Source organism: Vipera berus (genome assembly GCF_964194415.1).
Source record: "Vipera berus genome assembly, chromosome: 2".
Taxonomy (NCBI): Eukaryota; Metazoa; Chordata; class Lepidosauria; order Squamata; family Viperidae; genus Vipera; species Vipera berus.
The window spans coordinates 74,180,821-74,195,838 of NC_138203.1; the positions used below are offsets into that span (position 1 = coordinate 74,180,821).

At 38.0% G+C, this 15,018-nt stretch overlaps 1 protein-coding gene across 5 annotated transcripts in view; it reads left to right on the top strand.

The window, feature by feature from the left end:
* The first annotated feature begins 618 nt into the window (after positions 1–618).
* KDM4C (lysine demethylase 4C) overlaps positions 619–15,018 on the top strand; it is a 218,205-nt gene continuing 203,805 nt past the window's right edge. For all 5 annotated transcript variants that reach the window (XM_081319370.1, XM_081319372.1, XM_081319371.1 and 2 more), the window contains exons 1-2: positions 619–1,222; positions 14,462–14,503. The gene's annotated coding sequence lies outside the window, so the exon portion shown is untranslated. The remainder of the gene's footprint in view (positions 1,223–14,461; positions 14,504–15,018) is intronic.

Genomic DNA, 15,018 nt, shown 5'->3' on the forward strand with positions numbered 1-15,018 from the left:
AAGGCGGGGTGGAGGGGGAAGGTTTTTTTTCCCCATCTGTTTTCTTCCTCTTCCTCTCGATGATTTGGGGCACAGCGCCCCAATTTCAAGCTCTGACGAGATTTTTTTTATTTTATGAGACAGCCTCTACGACAGGGGTCTTCAAACTTGGCCCTTTTATGACTTGTGGACTTCAACTCCCAGAATTCCTCAGCCAGCAAAGCTGGCTGAGGAATTCTGGGAGTTGAAGTCCACAAGTCATAAAAGGGCCAAGTTTGAAGACTCCCTGCTCTACGAGGTCCAAAAAAAAAAAAAAAGAGAGAGAGACAACCCAGCTGCCAGGATCCCACGTGCAGAGCCCACGTGACCCAACACGATGGATTTGTTTTTCTTCCGCCTCGCGCCTCCGTGGAACGTTCCGACTCAATGGCACTACGGCGTAGCGGAACCGCACGGGTCGCGTGTGCAAGCCCTTAGGTCACGTGGCCGCGGAAAGGAAGCCGCCGCGTTTCACGTCACAGGGTTGCCTTCCTCAAAAGCTCTCGCGGCGAGCGAGGGGGAGCGGGCTTTGGCTGGGTGAGTGGGAAGTTCTTTCTTTTTTTTCCCTCTCTCTCTCTCTCTCTCCTTTTTCCCCCCGAACGGACTGCGCCTGCGCAGCTCTTAGCTGTCATCCGTGTGCGGAACAACAAGTCCCAGCGAGAGGTGTGTGTGTGTGTGTGTGTGTGTATGTTGAGGGGGCGATAGTTACAATCGTAGTTGGAAGCTTCAAGGAAGTCCGGCGACTTTTGACAACCGGCGTCCTCCACTCGTGCCTCGAGGCAGCGGCGTTTTGAACCACCGCCGCGTCCAGGTAAAATGGGCAAAGGTGATGGAGGAGGAGGAGGAGGAGGAGGAGGAGGAGGACTTAGCCACTTGTCTGGCGAAGGCGCCGTTCCCCTCGCGGAGAAAGAGCCTGAGGGAGACAGATGGTCGGGGGACGCCTCGTAACCGAGAGGGAGGCTGCGTGAGAAACCCCGGCCCGGGCGGTCTGAGGAGAAAAAAAGAAAAAGAGGGGAAGAGAAAAGGACGTCGCGGGGGTTGGCCCTCGGGGCACGGCGGAGGAAAGAGCTTGTGGTGGTGGGGTTGGCCTGGTGAGAAATGTCGAGGAGCAGCCGCTGAGGCGAAGTGGGGAACAATAAGGAGGGAAGGAGAGGGCTGGGGGCGCCTCAACCGGGGAGAAGAAAAGCTCTAGTGAGGGAGACAGGTGAGTAGGCTGGATGGGGGAGAAGGAATTGGAGGGGGGGGGTGTCGCAGGACTTTGGGGGAGCAAATGCTCCCCCTGGGCTGGGAGAGAGAAATTCTAGTCAACCGGTGGCCCTTCGGGGTCGAGACCAGGAGTAAGGTCGTCAGAGAAGAGCAAAGTGAGGAATAGCCCTATATCAGGGGTCGGCAACCTCGGCTCTTTTATGACTCGTGGACTTCAACTCCCAGAATTCCTGAGCCAGCTATGCTGGCTCAGGAATTCTGGGAGTTGAAGTCCACGAGTCATAAAAGAGCCGAGGTTGCCGACCCCTGCCCTATATAAAGGCGGCATCCGAGGAGAGGCTGTTGTGTTTGCCCCCTTTTCTAGAATTGTCAAAGGCCCAGAAGGGTCACTTGAATAAAACCAAATCACAAACTAGGTTTCTTTCCGGGTGTTTTGCACTCAGGGGCTCACAAGTGATGAGAAAGTGTGTGTGTGTGTGTGGGGGGGGGATTCCCCCTAAGAGGGAGCTACATTTACATGGCCTTATGCAGTCAAGTAGTGTTTTGTTTTGTTTCATAATTTTGAAGTCATGTTTTCCGGACTAATTTTGTAGGGATCTCAAGGGCTGGGCTTTTTTGTTAAGTTTCGGTTTACATGAAATTTGTTCGTTCCTTATTTGGAGCATTCTGAGAAATGAAAAAGCTGGACTTCAGCTCTCTATTCCTGCTTGAAAGTACATTGAATGAAAAATAAAGCATCTAATGTGTAGCTATATTGGAAAGTGATACCTCAAAGACTAAACAGATAGAGAGGATGGCAACAGCATTTGTGCATAAATCCTTTTCATTCACAGATATTCTAAGTCTTTGTCCCTTTTTGCAACCTGGAAGTAGGTTTATCCAATGAGAGTGAGTTTATTTGAAGTTATTATAAGATTTATTTCTATGGTTTATTTATCTGTATAAAGAATTACATTAGTGTTTTAATTGTGATTCTCCAGATCAGTTAATAGGGTGTTAAACACACAACCTCAACTGGCCATTTTTGTTAATTCCCCAGGGCGAGAAAGCTAGATTACTGAATGACTAGATTACTGAAATTTGGCAGAACAGTTGCTGAAAAAATAGTTGTGGAAGTCATAATGTGCAAATCACAAAAATTAAATGTACAGTATCTAAAACTGGATTAATTTGTTTTAAAATGCAAAGAAAAATAGATTTTTTTCTTCATTCCATTAATGGAAAATGATACAAAATTATCTTACAAGTGTTTTGTCTGTATAGGTTTTTGGATCATCACCAAACCCATTACTACCCAAAATGTGTCAGTTTTAAGTTATCCTCCATTGCTTTGGTGGAATTTATTTAGTCTACATCTTAAATGTCACTGCACTGTCCTAATATTTTATATTCCAAACTTTCCCCCAAAGTTTCTGATAAATTTAAGTTCCCATAACTTGGCTTGAAGGCTTCTAATACTGACAGGTTGTTTCCTTATTAAAAGTATTTAATATTCATTTTTTTGAATATTCAGTTCAAAAATTCAATTTGATTTGGTTTATTTTCAATTAAGAATCCTGAAACTTTTATATTTATAGGAATAATCCTGAATACGTTATATCCCAGATCAATTTAAAAGCAGTTTTATCATTTGTTAGCCTTTGATGTTAGTTTAGTACATTTCAATCTATTTTTTCAGGCCTAGCTGTACCAAAATGCTCACTCATTTATGCACTCAGATATCATAGATTTACCTATTAATTAATCAATTACCTATCGAATATTTTGTAAGTTCTCAAATTTAAATCTCTCATAATGCATGGTGTGGATGATGTGTGGAAAAATGTTTCAAAAATTGAATATGCCCTAAGATTGGTGATGGTTGCCTGAATGACAGCTGAGGCTGAGTCTCAGCATGATAAGCAGACACTGAGTAAGGTTTTTGGACATTAGAAATGTTTCTGATTTGGATAAGGTGCACTTTCTGTAAAGGACTATTTGGTAATCAGAGGATGTTTTAATTTCATTATGATCACTAGAAAGTTTGTAGCAAAGATTTCATTTTTATGACCAATTTAACAGTTCTGGTTTCTCTTGAACACAGATACATAGTATGTTTTGTACATTGTTAACCTGAAAACTAAATGAGTTTGGTGTATTTGGGACTATTCTTGAGGTAGTTTTTAAAATTTCAAATGTAGGAGAGATGTCCTAGCATTGCATCTGTTAAGGAGTCACTACATGGCAATTTGAGACAGAACTGTTTGTGTAGTTCTCTCCTTCAGGTAGGATTTACACTGAGTGTGGCTAGTTGAAGACATATCTGATTGCTCAAGCATTTGGTGAGCTAGGTTTTCTGATTTGGTTCATGGTTGTGATTCTATATCTTAGTTAGTAAACTGCTTATAGTTTAAAAATATTATTTTGTTTATTGAACTTTTTCAACTATAATTTTTGATATTAAAATTGGAAGTTATTTTTACCAATGAGTTAAAATTATAGAAATATCTAAGTTGTAGAATGCTCATAAAATTCTGCATAACAGTCTCATATACACAGACAGCTGTACATTTCAATGTAATCTACAGATCAAAACCAATAATTGTCCTTTTTATAAAACTTTTAGCCCTTCTACCTCCAAATTTTCTTTTAGTATATTGCCCATTTCCTGCTAATCCCATGTTTTAAAAAGAAAATTGGAGTAAAGAACAATCTTTCTTGCTGTAATTGCATCACCTTTCTATATTATGTGGCTGAAGGTGAAATAAATGTCAAGAATAACATATGGAAATATTCTTAACTTAAAAAGAGGTATGTTTGGGCTCATTTTGTGTAGCATTAAGAAAGCAAGTTGAGACACTTAGACATAACTGGCATGTGTGGTCTTCTATGAAATATAGAATTGTACCACCTAATATAAATTAATTTGTACATGATATGTAATTTGTTTACTGTGATTTGAATATCAAGTTATTGAACCCTGAAGAAATTCAACTTTAATATTTAAGAAAGTAGGAACCCTCAGAAATATGGTGCTCCAGGGCTGATAATGCTTGTTTTACTTTCTGAGGTAAGGAATGTTATGGTGTCTCCCTAGTTCCACAAACAGTAGTCTGCTGGATTGTCTATAGAATATTGTTTCAAAATTGATGAAAGGAAAATAATATTTCACTCTATTGAGGGGAGAATATTAATCTAGAGAAGGGGTCTCCAAACTTGGCAACTTTAAGACTTGTGAAGTTCAACTCCCAGAATTCCTCAGCTAGCCGTACTGGCTAGGGAATTCTGGGAGTTGAAGTCCTCAAGTCTTAAAGTTGCTGAGTTTGGAGACTCTAGATCAGGGTTAGGCAACCTTGGCTCTTTTATGACTCATGAACTTCAACTCCCAGAATTCCTGAGCCAGCACAGCTGGCTCAGGAATTCTGGGAATTGAAGTCCACGAGTCATAAAAGAGCCAAGGTTGCCTACCCCTGCCCTAGATCTAGAGTAGGGCTTTTCAACCGGTGGTACCCATACCTGTGATACTTTGCCACGTGGCAGGTGGTACACGGCTGTCCTAGAGAAGTGTAGCGGGGGAGGAGAATGAGCTGAAGTGAGCCAAGCCTGAGGGAGAGGCAGCTGCAGGACTGTCTGGGCTCAGCAGGAGCTGGCAGGGCTCCAACTAATTGGCTCCAGCTGATTAGCACTTCCAGAAGCAGCTCAGAGCTGGAGGTGAACTGAAGAAAAAAGGTGGGTGCGAGGAGAGGCTATAAAACCATGGTGGCGAACCTATGGCACGCGTGCCACACAGAGCCCTCTTTGTGGGCACGCGCGCCGTCGCCCCAGTCCTAGGCCTTCAGCTGGATTTTATAAAACCTTTTCACTTTAGGCAAAAAAAAAAGGTTCAATCAATTTTAACTTCTCGTGGGAAAAAAAAAGATCTCGCAAAGTTGGAATTGATTGATTGAACTTTTTAGTCCCACCCAGCCTGCCATTACCACTGTAGCCATGCCCACCCAATGGGCCATGCCCACTCAGCACCCGATGATACATGTGGGTTTTGGGTTGCAGTTTGGGCACTTGGTCTCTAAAAGGTTCGCCATCACTGCTATAAAAGGAGGTGGTTTGGGCGGAAAAGGGAAAAAAAAGGCAACAGGGAAAGGTTTAATCCCTTTAAACAAATGTAATTAGTTTTACCCCCTTTAATGGAATCTGTCTATGGCTTTTAGAAAGTTTTCTTTGAAGGTAAACAAGCTTAATTTAAAGCAGACATGTCAAACACAAGGCCCGGAGCCCAGATCCGGCCCGCGAAGTGGTTTCATGTGGCCCGTGAAGCCATCCTGGAAACAGTGAGGGAACGGCCTCCACTGCCTTGGCCCTGGCCCAGAGACCCTCCTTCTGCCAGAGACCCTCAGATCTGTCCCACTCCTGCCCAGGCCACCATAGACACCCTTGATGCGAACGATGTAGAGCTGGCCACGCCCACCCAGTAGGCCATACACACTCTAGCCACGCCCACCCAGTAGGCCATGCCCACCCTGGCCACACCCACCCGGCCCTCTGAGGGCAACCGCAATGCTGATGCGGCCCTCAATGAAATTGAGTTTGACACCCCTGATTTAAAGCTAAAGCTTTTCACAGTTGCCGGAGCCTTTCAGTCTCGTATTGCAACATTGTGACATGCCTGAGGCAGCTTAAAGAAAAAAAACCCAGAGTTTATCTATTTCTTTATTTTGTGAGCATGTCTTGCTTTGCACTTGAATCCTGTGTTTTTAAGGGTACAGGGAAGGGATTGGGGTGTGTGTGCATTCTTACTAACTGTGGAAAGAACTCAGAAGGGAGAGAGGAAGAAGGGCCAACCAGCTAGCTCAGGGGTCTACAAACTTAGCAACTTTAAGCCTGTGAACTTCAACTCCCAGAATTCCTCAACCAGCCATGATGGCTGAGGAATTCTGAGAGTTGAAGTCCACAAGTCAAGTGCCAAGTCTGAAGACCCCTGAGCTAGCTGGTAGTGGTGCATATTAATAAACATGGATAAATTCATCATATATTTGTCAGTGCAAAGGGAAAGTGATTCAGCAAAGGAACAGCCACTGAATAAATTAAAACTGGTACTTTTTTCCTTTTTTCCTAGAGTTTGTAGTATTTTATTAGATTATAGAATAAAGTACAAAAATACAAAAGCAAATAGTAGGACCCAGTGGGGAGGAAAAGGGGGGGGAAAAGTGAGGGGGGAAGGGAAAAAGAGCAGACTTCCTCTGTTGCAGTAGAAGGAAGCTTTAACATTGAAGTTTTTACTTTTCCATAATATTATAAACTAGCCATTTCTATAACAACAAATGAATCTAACCAGTAAAACCCAACCCCCCCCCCCTTTTTTTAGTCATCAAGTTTTTGACACCTTGTTAAGCACTGGTGGTACTCAAATATTGTCATGTCCTAAAAGTGGTACAATCTGTGAAAAGGTTGAAAAGCCCTGCTCTAGAGGATACAAGATAAGCTGTATGGTACATTCGTGTCTGTTCTGCAAGGGGTATGATGTTTAAGAATCTGCAATTGCTGTGCTCATTATCTGCAGCTTGAACAGATAACTTCACTTTGCTTAATAATGGGCCTTGTGTCTAATCTCTGTAAAATGGGGATCTTTGTCTTGAAAGGTGAAAATGATGTACTATTTTGTTAAAGATTGCAGAAAACCTACTTCTTTATCTGATCTAGCAGCCTGTGGAACCAGAGACATAGTGAAATTATTTCCTTAATTTCTGTGCTATATACAATACTAATTGATAACTATGTATTATTAAAACTTTGAATATAAAATAAAAAATTATTAGGCTTATCTTCTGAAAGTGCATCAGGTAATATACATCATAGTCACTTATTCTGTAGTAATACAAGGAATTCCTTAAAAAGCAATAGCAAACGTAACACAAAGTCAACCAGCAAGAATGAAACAAATTTTCTACATAAAAAGAAGTAAGAGCTATGTTTTATAACATAACATACTGAAATAAGTATGCTTAGTTTCCTTTAAAAAACTCCAACAATGACTGGCAGATTTTTTGGGGGGGAAGAAAGATTTTAATTGAGAGACATCTTAACTAGAGCACTGAAAAGGCTCTGAATCTTCTACTCATTCATTCAATACAATGAAATGCCACTAAGGTTATTTTAGTATTGCTCTAAATTCTTGAGCAAGTCTAAAAAGTGTGCAGCCCTAAACATTATTGGGATCTCTAAAGCAGAAATGTTTGGAAGACTGGATTCAGCTTTCTTCCTGAATTGGTTTACCCCATAGCTAGCAAATAACTGATTCTTACCTCCTTCTGTACTGAGAACTTTGCCCATCCCTGCTTTGCAGGTGAAGAATGAAGTATGGATAAAGCAGAGACATTTTTGCTTATTTTACTTGCACTCCACTTTTTCCCACCTAAGCTTGTGACATCTAAGGAATTTGATAGAGGTTTTCTACCTGTGGATGGATAATGGTCTGTCTGGCTTCTTGGGACATCAGAGTAGGCTATATACAGCCAGATTCAGTAAGTAATTGGCACCTGAACAATAATCATCCTCCCAATTCCTGTTCTTGATTCCCGATTTTTAGAGTCCAGAAAATCATAGAGAAAACAGGTTGTCTTGTCAGAATTCAAATCTGAGCAAAGGATTGAGACAACATTGATTGCTGTGCTGAATGACCACTTTGGAGATCTGGTCAGAGGGATTATGTTTCTTTTGGTGCTATTAGACCTCTCAAGGCGGCTGATATCATCCTGAATTGCTTGAGAAGTTTGAAGATTAGAAATACTGCTATAATTTGAACTAGCTGGTGTTTTAAAAAAATTATAAGATTCCTAAGAGTTAACTACACTGTTCCTAGTAGTTTTCTATATTAGGTAACTGAAACTTGTGGCCTGTGGTCCATATGCAATTCTCCAAGTAATTTCAAGTGGACCTATTAAAATATAAGTAAATAAAAATCAGCATTGTCCCCTGCCCCTTTCAGTGTGTGTGGCAAATGAGGTGTGAGCAAACCGCATAACTCTAGAAAAGACAGGAAAGAAAAGGTGAATGCTGGCTTGCTACAATCCAGAACAATAAAAAGTGCTTCAGTCAAACAGAAAGAAAAAGACTGCAGATCTTGCAGATTTTGACCAAGCACTATGGATCTTCCCTTAGACTGAAAAACAAAATGTTTCTGTGTCAGGCTGATGATGCTGGTCAAAAATAAGGGCACTCTAACATTAGCCCTCTTGATTTCTTCCTGCCATTACCACACCTTCTCTTTGCACTCAGTAACAGCTGCACGGATCTACTCCCTATATAAGCTGACCATGGTTCCCTCAGACTCTGCGTAGAAAGAGGGATGCCTGCTTATGAAGGTTGTGGTAGGTTCTGTGAGTTCACTGCAGAATAGCAGCTTTTTCAAGTGGGAAGATGCCTTTGCCTGGAGTTCCAGTGCTTGGGCATGTCAGCAGGACTCCCAGGGTCTCTTCTGCAAATCCAGTGATTTTGCTATTCATAGCTTTTCATACAGGCGCCATTTACTTGTAGCCAGCTACAAGGTCAAAAGCAACCCCAACCATCACTGGGCTACCCCTGTGACTTAAATGGCAAAATATAATAATTTTTTATTCAGAATTTCATTTTTAATGTGGACCAGGGTGCTCACATTAAAAAAATGACAATAACAGTTATCATCTTATCTGCTGTTCTTCAGTAAAATAAATTTACATTTAATGGTATATAGCACTTCATTTTTGTGCGCTTGAAACTTCTGTATTATCTATGAAGAGACTTCAGGCTAATGAACTGGTCTTCATGTGGAGTTCATAAGAATTTGTGTTTGAGGCTGCTATTCTATACTGATTTTAAAGGGCATTTCAAAGAGCATTTCTCTACTGTTAGGGAAAAAAACAAAAAAGGCAGCATAAGGAGATAGATTTAGAAAGAAAAGAAATTACTAGTTAGAAGTATTTAATTAAATGAATCCCATGTTTGTGCTCAAACTATTGTGTAAGTATTAAGGATAATTTTAGGGTCTTTGGCCTATCTGTTATTTTCAATCTGAATTTTGGTAAATAGTGAACCCAGCTAACAAACTATTAAACAAAGTTGTTAAGTGAAAGACTGTTTTCTACATAATAGATTTCATAAAGATGCAAACATAAATAAACAATATTTACAGGGAAGTTTGGGATACTAACTAAACTGCTTAGGGAGCCACAGGGATTTTTTGTTCTTATTCAGAATGTGAACTATTGCTTTAACAATTCTTTTGATGGGTCTCCCATTTAACTATGACATTAGCTTAGGAGTTATGGGTGCATTTAAATTTATGTCAGATTTCCTGGGACATATGCCTCTTGGGGTTTTAGACTTATAGTAATTTATCTTTAAGTCATTCTCTGAGGCAATGAATGTCTTTCTTTCTGGTTACTAAAAACATAAATATTGTACAGATTAAAACAGAATGGCATCCATATATCATTATCTATATCAAGGGATTAGTCCAGTATATTAGCATGAGATCAGGATTCTAAATGTATATCCTAATATACCAAATATTGTTTTCTACTAACTAGCCTATCTGAGGCAAACTCAGAGAAAGGATGAGTTACCCTGGAAAATTAAATTTACCTATCCATTAATTTAAAAATTTATATGTAGTCAGACAATCATGGACAGATAACATGAGATAAGATTGGATTATCTACTTTTCCAAATCATATATCTCTGCTTTTTCAAACATGTATAAATGTACATAGTTACAAGATAATTTTACTTACATAAAGTTATATTTACATACTTTCAAAATGACATCAGACCACTTATGCTTGTATCTAAATTATCTTTACAACTGTGAGATTCTAGATAAATCCAAATAAATAAAATGAAATCTGCTATCTTAAAATTATTATTCCTTAAATATCCCAAATTCTTTAGTTTTTCATCTACTACCCCCCTTTGCTTCTTGCAAAGCTGCTTTGCATTTCTCCATCGCTGCAGCTGTTCTTTGAACTATTTCAAACAATTAATTCACATAGCATTTCTTAATAAAACACTTCATGAGCTGTTTCTCAACAGCAATCTCTAGCTTTTATAAGGCAACTATATTTTATCTGTAGTAAACTAAACTGCTATGAAGAATGACATTAGAAAGTACACTTTGTATTATTTAAGGGCAGAGACATTGATTTCCAATAGTGTCGAATATCTGTTGCTTGGGTGTAGGATGAGGGTGAAGGTTTGTTCTCTGAGCTTGTGGGTTGGTTTCCAAGACATTGATGAATAGTATTAGAAATTCCCTTTCCCTTTCTAAAAAAAAAAGATTGGAAAAATTGGAAAAATCCCATATTGTTGCACCATCTCTAAACTTGTAATTATGATTGCCACTGAAAGTGTTTTTTGTCAGGTGGCTCTCGTGGAATGTGAGGAACTCAGTTCCATTTAGAGCAGTTTGCTTTCTGGTATGGTGCTTGCCTCTACAATAATCTTAAATAATATTTACGGTAATATTAATATTGAGATACATTTTGGTGTAGTAGTTAAACCATCAGACTAGAAATTGGGAGACCATGAGTTCTGTTTATGCCTTAGGCACAAAGTTAGCTGGATGGCCTTGGGCCAGTCACTTTCACTCAGCCCTAGGAAGGGGGCAATGTCAAATTGCTTCCAAAATCTTGCCAAGAAAATTGCAGAGTCTAGTTCACACAGTTGCCAGAAGTCAACAATAACTCAAAGGCTCAATAAATCATAAACTCAATAAATCATATATGATTTAATCTTTAATATTTAGCACATTTCTATATTAAATTTCTCTATATATTTTATAAAACGCATGTATATATATATATATTATTTGACATATAAATATTTAACATAAAGTATTAAACTTGAATATTAAATATTAAATAAACTGAATGTTTATATCCCACAGCTAATATTTAAAATTGCTCAAGAATAGCACTACATTGCATCAGCACATGTGCTGGTAGTACAATAGGTTTTTAAATATTAAGCACATTTAGGCTTTCAGAGTATTTTGAATATAAGCTATGATAGTTCTGCTGTCAAAGTGCTGTGTAGAATGAGTTCAATTGAGAAGTAACTTGGAAACTTAATCTGTGCTTGTATAGTCAAGTAAAAGTTTAAAGCTTATCATCATTGTCATGTGCTCCTGATATATTTTATCCTTCTCTTCTCATCCTCACCCCATTTTTGTACAGTTTAGGTCACTTGGAATTAATATTTAATTCATATCTGGATATTTGGAAAATGAACATTATGTGCAATACTTTGACAGATTTGACTGCTGCAAATATTTTGTACTGAGAATAGACGATCCTCTTGGCTCCTCTTGTTTGGAAAAAAGTCACAGCTGGTATATTATAATTTGGACACGTGAGAGTTGGTTAACTGTGGGCTGAATCTGAAATCTTTGTTATAGGAGAGTAGCAATGTAACATTATATCCTGCTTTGTCTTGACTGAAACTTAAGAGATTTACCGGTAATTAAACATGGAATATGGATACTGTATAGTTTATGTTCTCTTAGCTTAGGTGACTATTACTACTCTAGACATACATGTATACTGAAAAAACATTTTGTCCACAGTTCACTTACCATCTTTGTACAATTTCTCTAAGATTTGGATTGCAAATTGAAAAATAGGAAAGTCTAAACACAAATTATATAATTAAACTGTAATCATACATCAAAGTGTAAAGTTCCATTATTAATAATTTTGAAATGAATTGGTCAGTCAGCATCTCAGTTGTGGGTATTCTAAGATCTATTTTAATTTTCTAACTTTTTAGATCCTTGGAGGATTATTTTGGGATTCTAGTGTTTATTAGAACAAATTCAGAGCCTTTTCTTTAGAGTTGCATGAGAAATAAAGCTAATATACATTTGTACAGATAAATTACTGTACATACTACATTCTCAATATATGGTGTTTCTTGAAAGGTGTTCATAAATTCATTGAAAATGCAAACAGATAATTAGGAGGAAACAACTAATATCATTGCATATTTTGTGTACCACTTATTCATAGTATTTCTGGAAACTATGGACTGAACCAAGGAATACTGAGAGGTGTTTAATGTGGGTCCCATACTAAATTATATTTCCTTACTTCTGCTAAAGAGGCAAGGCTGCATAAATATCTTTGACTTGATACAGATAGAAATGCACAACCCATATGAAATCACTCAATAAAAATCAGTGTATTAAAAATGTAGGGTAAACACAGAAAAAGCATCTGCCTGGACTTACTGTTCTGTGTCTCTTTGCTCCTTGCTTAAATATGTATTAATTCATGAAAATACAAAAATATTAGTGAAGAGATAATTATGTTTGAGATTTTTTTGTTTTTGGAATGCTCAGAATCTTCAAACAAACAATACAGTTCAAATAGATTTACAAAAAAACTTTGAAGAAATGATACAAGTTATTTTACTCTTGGTGTATTCCTCCAGTGCTTTTCTCTCGATAGCCAAAGGAGGAATGGCCAAGGAGCTACTTGTGGCCAGATGAGAGGAGCAATCTAGCAATAAGCCAGTTGGAGCCCTGTAGGTCACTCATCTCCCCAGAATCTTGGCACAGTTTCTGCAGGAAAACATTTGGAGTAACCTGGGCCTAAACTGGAGGCTCTGGTATGAAAATATGTAACTAGGCTATCTCTAAGACAAGGCACGGGGAGTTTGTATCCAAACTCTCAGGAATAGAAATGCTCAGGTGTTTTAACTTCATTCACAACCCTCAGGTTTTATCCAGAAGAATAAACTGTATAATATTATCATTTATTGTTATATTGCATTGTATTTATCATTGTTTGGATGCTCTGCACTACCTAAGTAAATAAATAGGATACCAGAGGCTATCAAAGGAAATTGGGAATGAGGACAGTCTCCAACTTTTCCTGCCATTTTGTCAGCACGTAAGGCAGGGGTGTCAAACTGCCGGCCCACGGGCCGGATGCATCATAGCAAAACCATGCCCACCCCATTGCTGGCAATGGCAAAATAGTTGCGATACGTCGCGACACGTTGCGTGACGTTGCGAGTTTGACTCCCCTGACGTAAGCAAAGGAAGTTTTTATGGGCAAATAGTCTTGAAACTAGACTGCTGCTTCTATGCTTGAGTTGATTTGTGCTGCATCAAACTACTTAATATGGAACTAGATAGTATCTGGGGCCTGTTATGTCTTGTTTAAGAGAGTCTGGGACAATCACCATAACTGTAAGGTCAGTGGGAACAGAGACTGCTAGGATTAAATTAGACATGTCTTGAGTGTTTTTGATATAATAATAGTTTAAATAGATTTATCTATTTAGTTTTAAATAGAAAAGAGATACAAATATATAAAATCATATCATAAAGTTATTCTTGTTATTTTTTCAGTTCCCATATCCTAGCGGTTATCAAAACAGCTTTGGTATTTAACTACATGATTTTTTGCCATTGCTATGATAGAATAGTGAAGAAATTAAAATTAAGTAACTTTTGCTACTTATATGTAAGATGTCAGTTTTTAATTAAGTGCATTAATCAAATCAGATAGATATTGAAATAATTTTATAAATTTGCTGGGCATCAGTTACAGATAGACCTCATGTTACAACCAGAGTTTCCATTGCTAAGCTAGGCAGTTGATAAATGAATCATGATTTTGTAATCTTTTTTGTCAAAATTGTTAAGCAAATCATTGAAGTTGTTAAAGTAAATCACATAGCCATTTAAGCAAATCTGGCTTTCCCCCTTAACTTTGCTGGTCAAAAGCCAGTTAGGTAGGTTGCAAATGGTGATTACGTGATTCTGGGAGGCTGCAACTGTTGTGAATACATGCCAGTTGCCAAGTCTCAAATTTTGATCATGTGATCTTGAGAAGTGGTGCAACAGTTGTTAATGTGAGGATTAGTAATAAGTCTTTTTTTCAGTGCCGTTGTAACTTCAAACAGTTACTAAATTAATGGTTGTAAGTTGAGGACTACCTGTACATTATTTCTGACAAATCAGAGTTAATTATTTTGACGTTACAAAATCTTTGATGTAATTTCAAATTGCTCTTGTTTCTGTTATTTGGTTTTGTAGAGTGCTTGTTTGGTTCTGCTGAGTGCTTTTAGATTGTTTTTTAATTTAGGACAATTTTATGAACTCATTTTAAATTAAGAAAATTTTATATATTGAAAATCTGTAGAAGTTTTATTACTTATGCATTAATGTAAATGTTTTATTTCTCTTTTTTCTTTCATCTCTTTCCTAATTTATGGGCAGAAGAAAACTGAGTTGAAATAGAAGAAAAAGCAGAATTGGCAGGTAAAAATTATATCTCCTCCCATCTTCCTTACTTAATATACAGTACTTAAAATACTTTGACTTCTTAACCACAGGAATTATATAACAATTAATTTTGCATTTGCTTTTTTACTTTATGGATCTAGTAATTCCAATCTCCTTCAAATATATGGCAAGACTATGGTATTTCATTTGTGGAAAGCTTTTTAAAATATTCTATAGAATACATTCAGATAGGTTCAAAGGCAAATTCTGTAGCTGCAATGGCCATTATAGAAGAATTTTCAGAAATTATTTTTTTCATACCATCTGCCAACCTCCAAGCATAAAAAGTATATTTCAACTATTACAGAAAATAGAAAACCTGTGCATGGTTCAGTTAAATCTCTCCATTTGAAATGTAAAATTCTACACCAAAGACTGGATTAAACTGGAGGTGATCTAACATTCTTCTTTAGACTAGCTTACTGAATCTCTGTATTTATGTCCCAAAGTGACTACAGCACACATAGGAATAAAGTACTAAGGCCCACAAA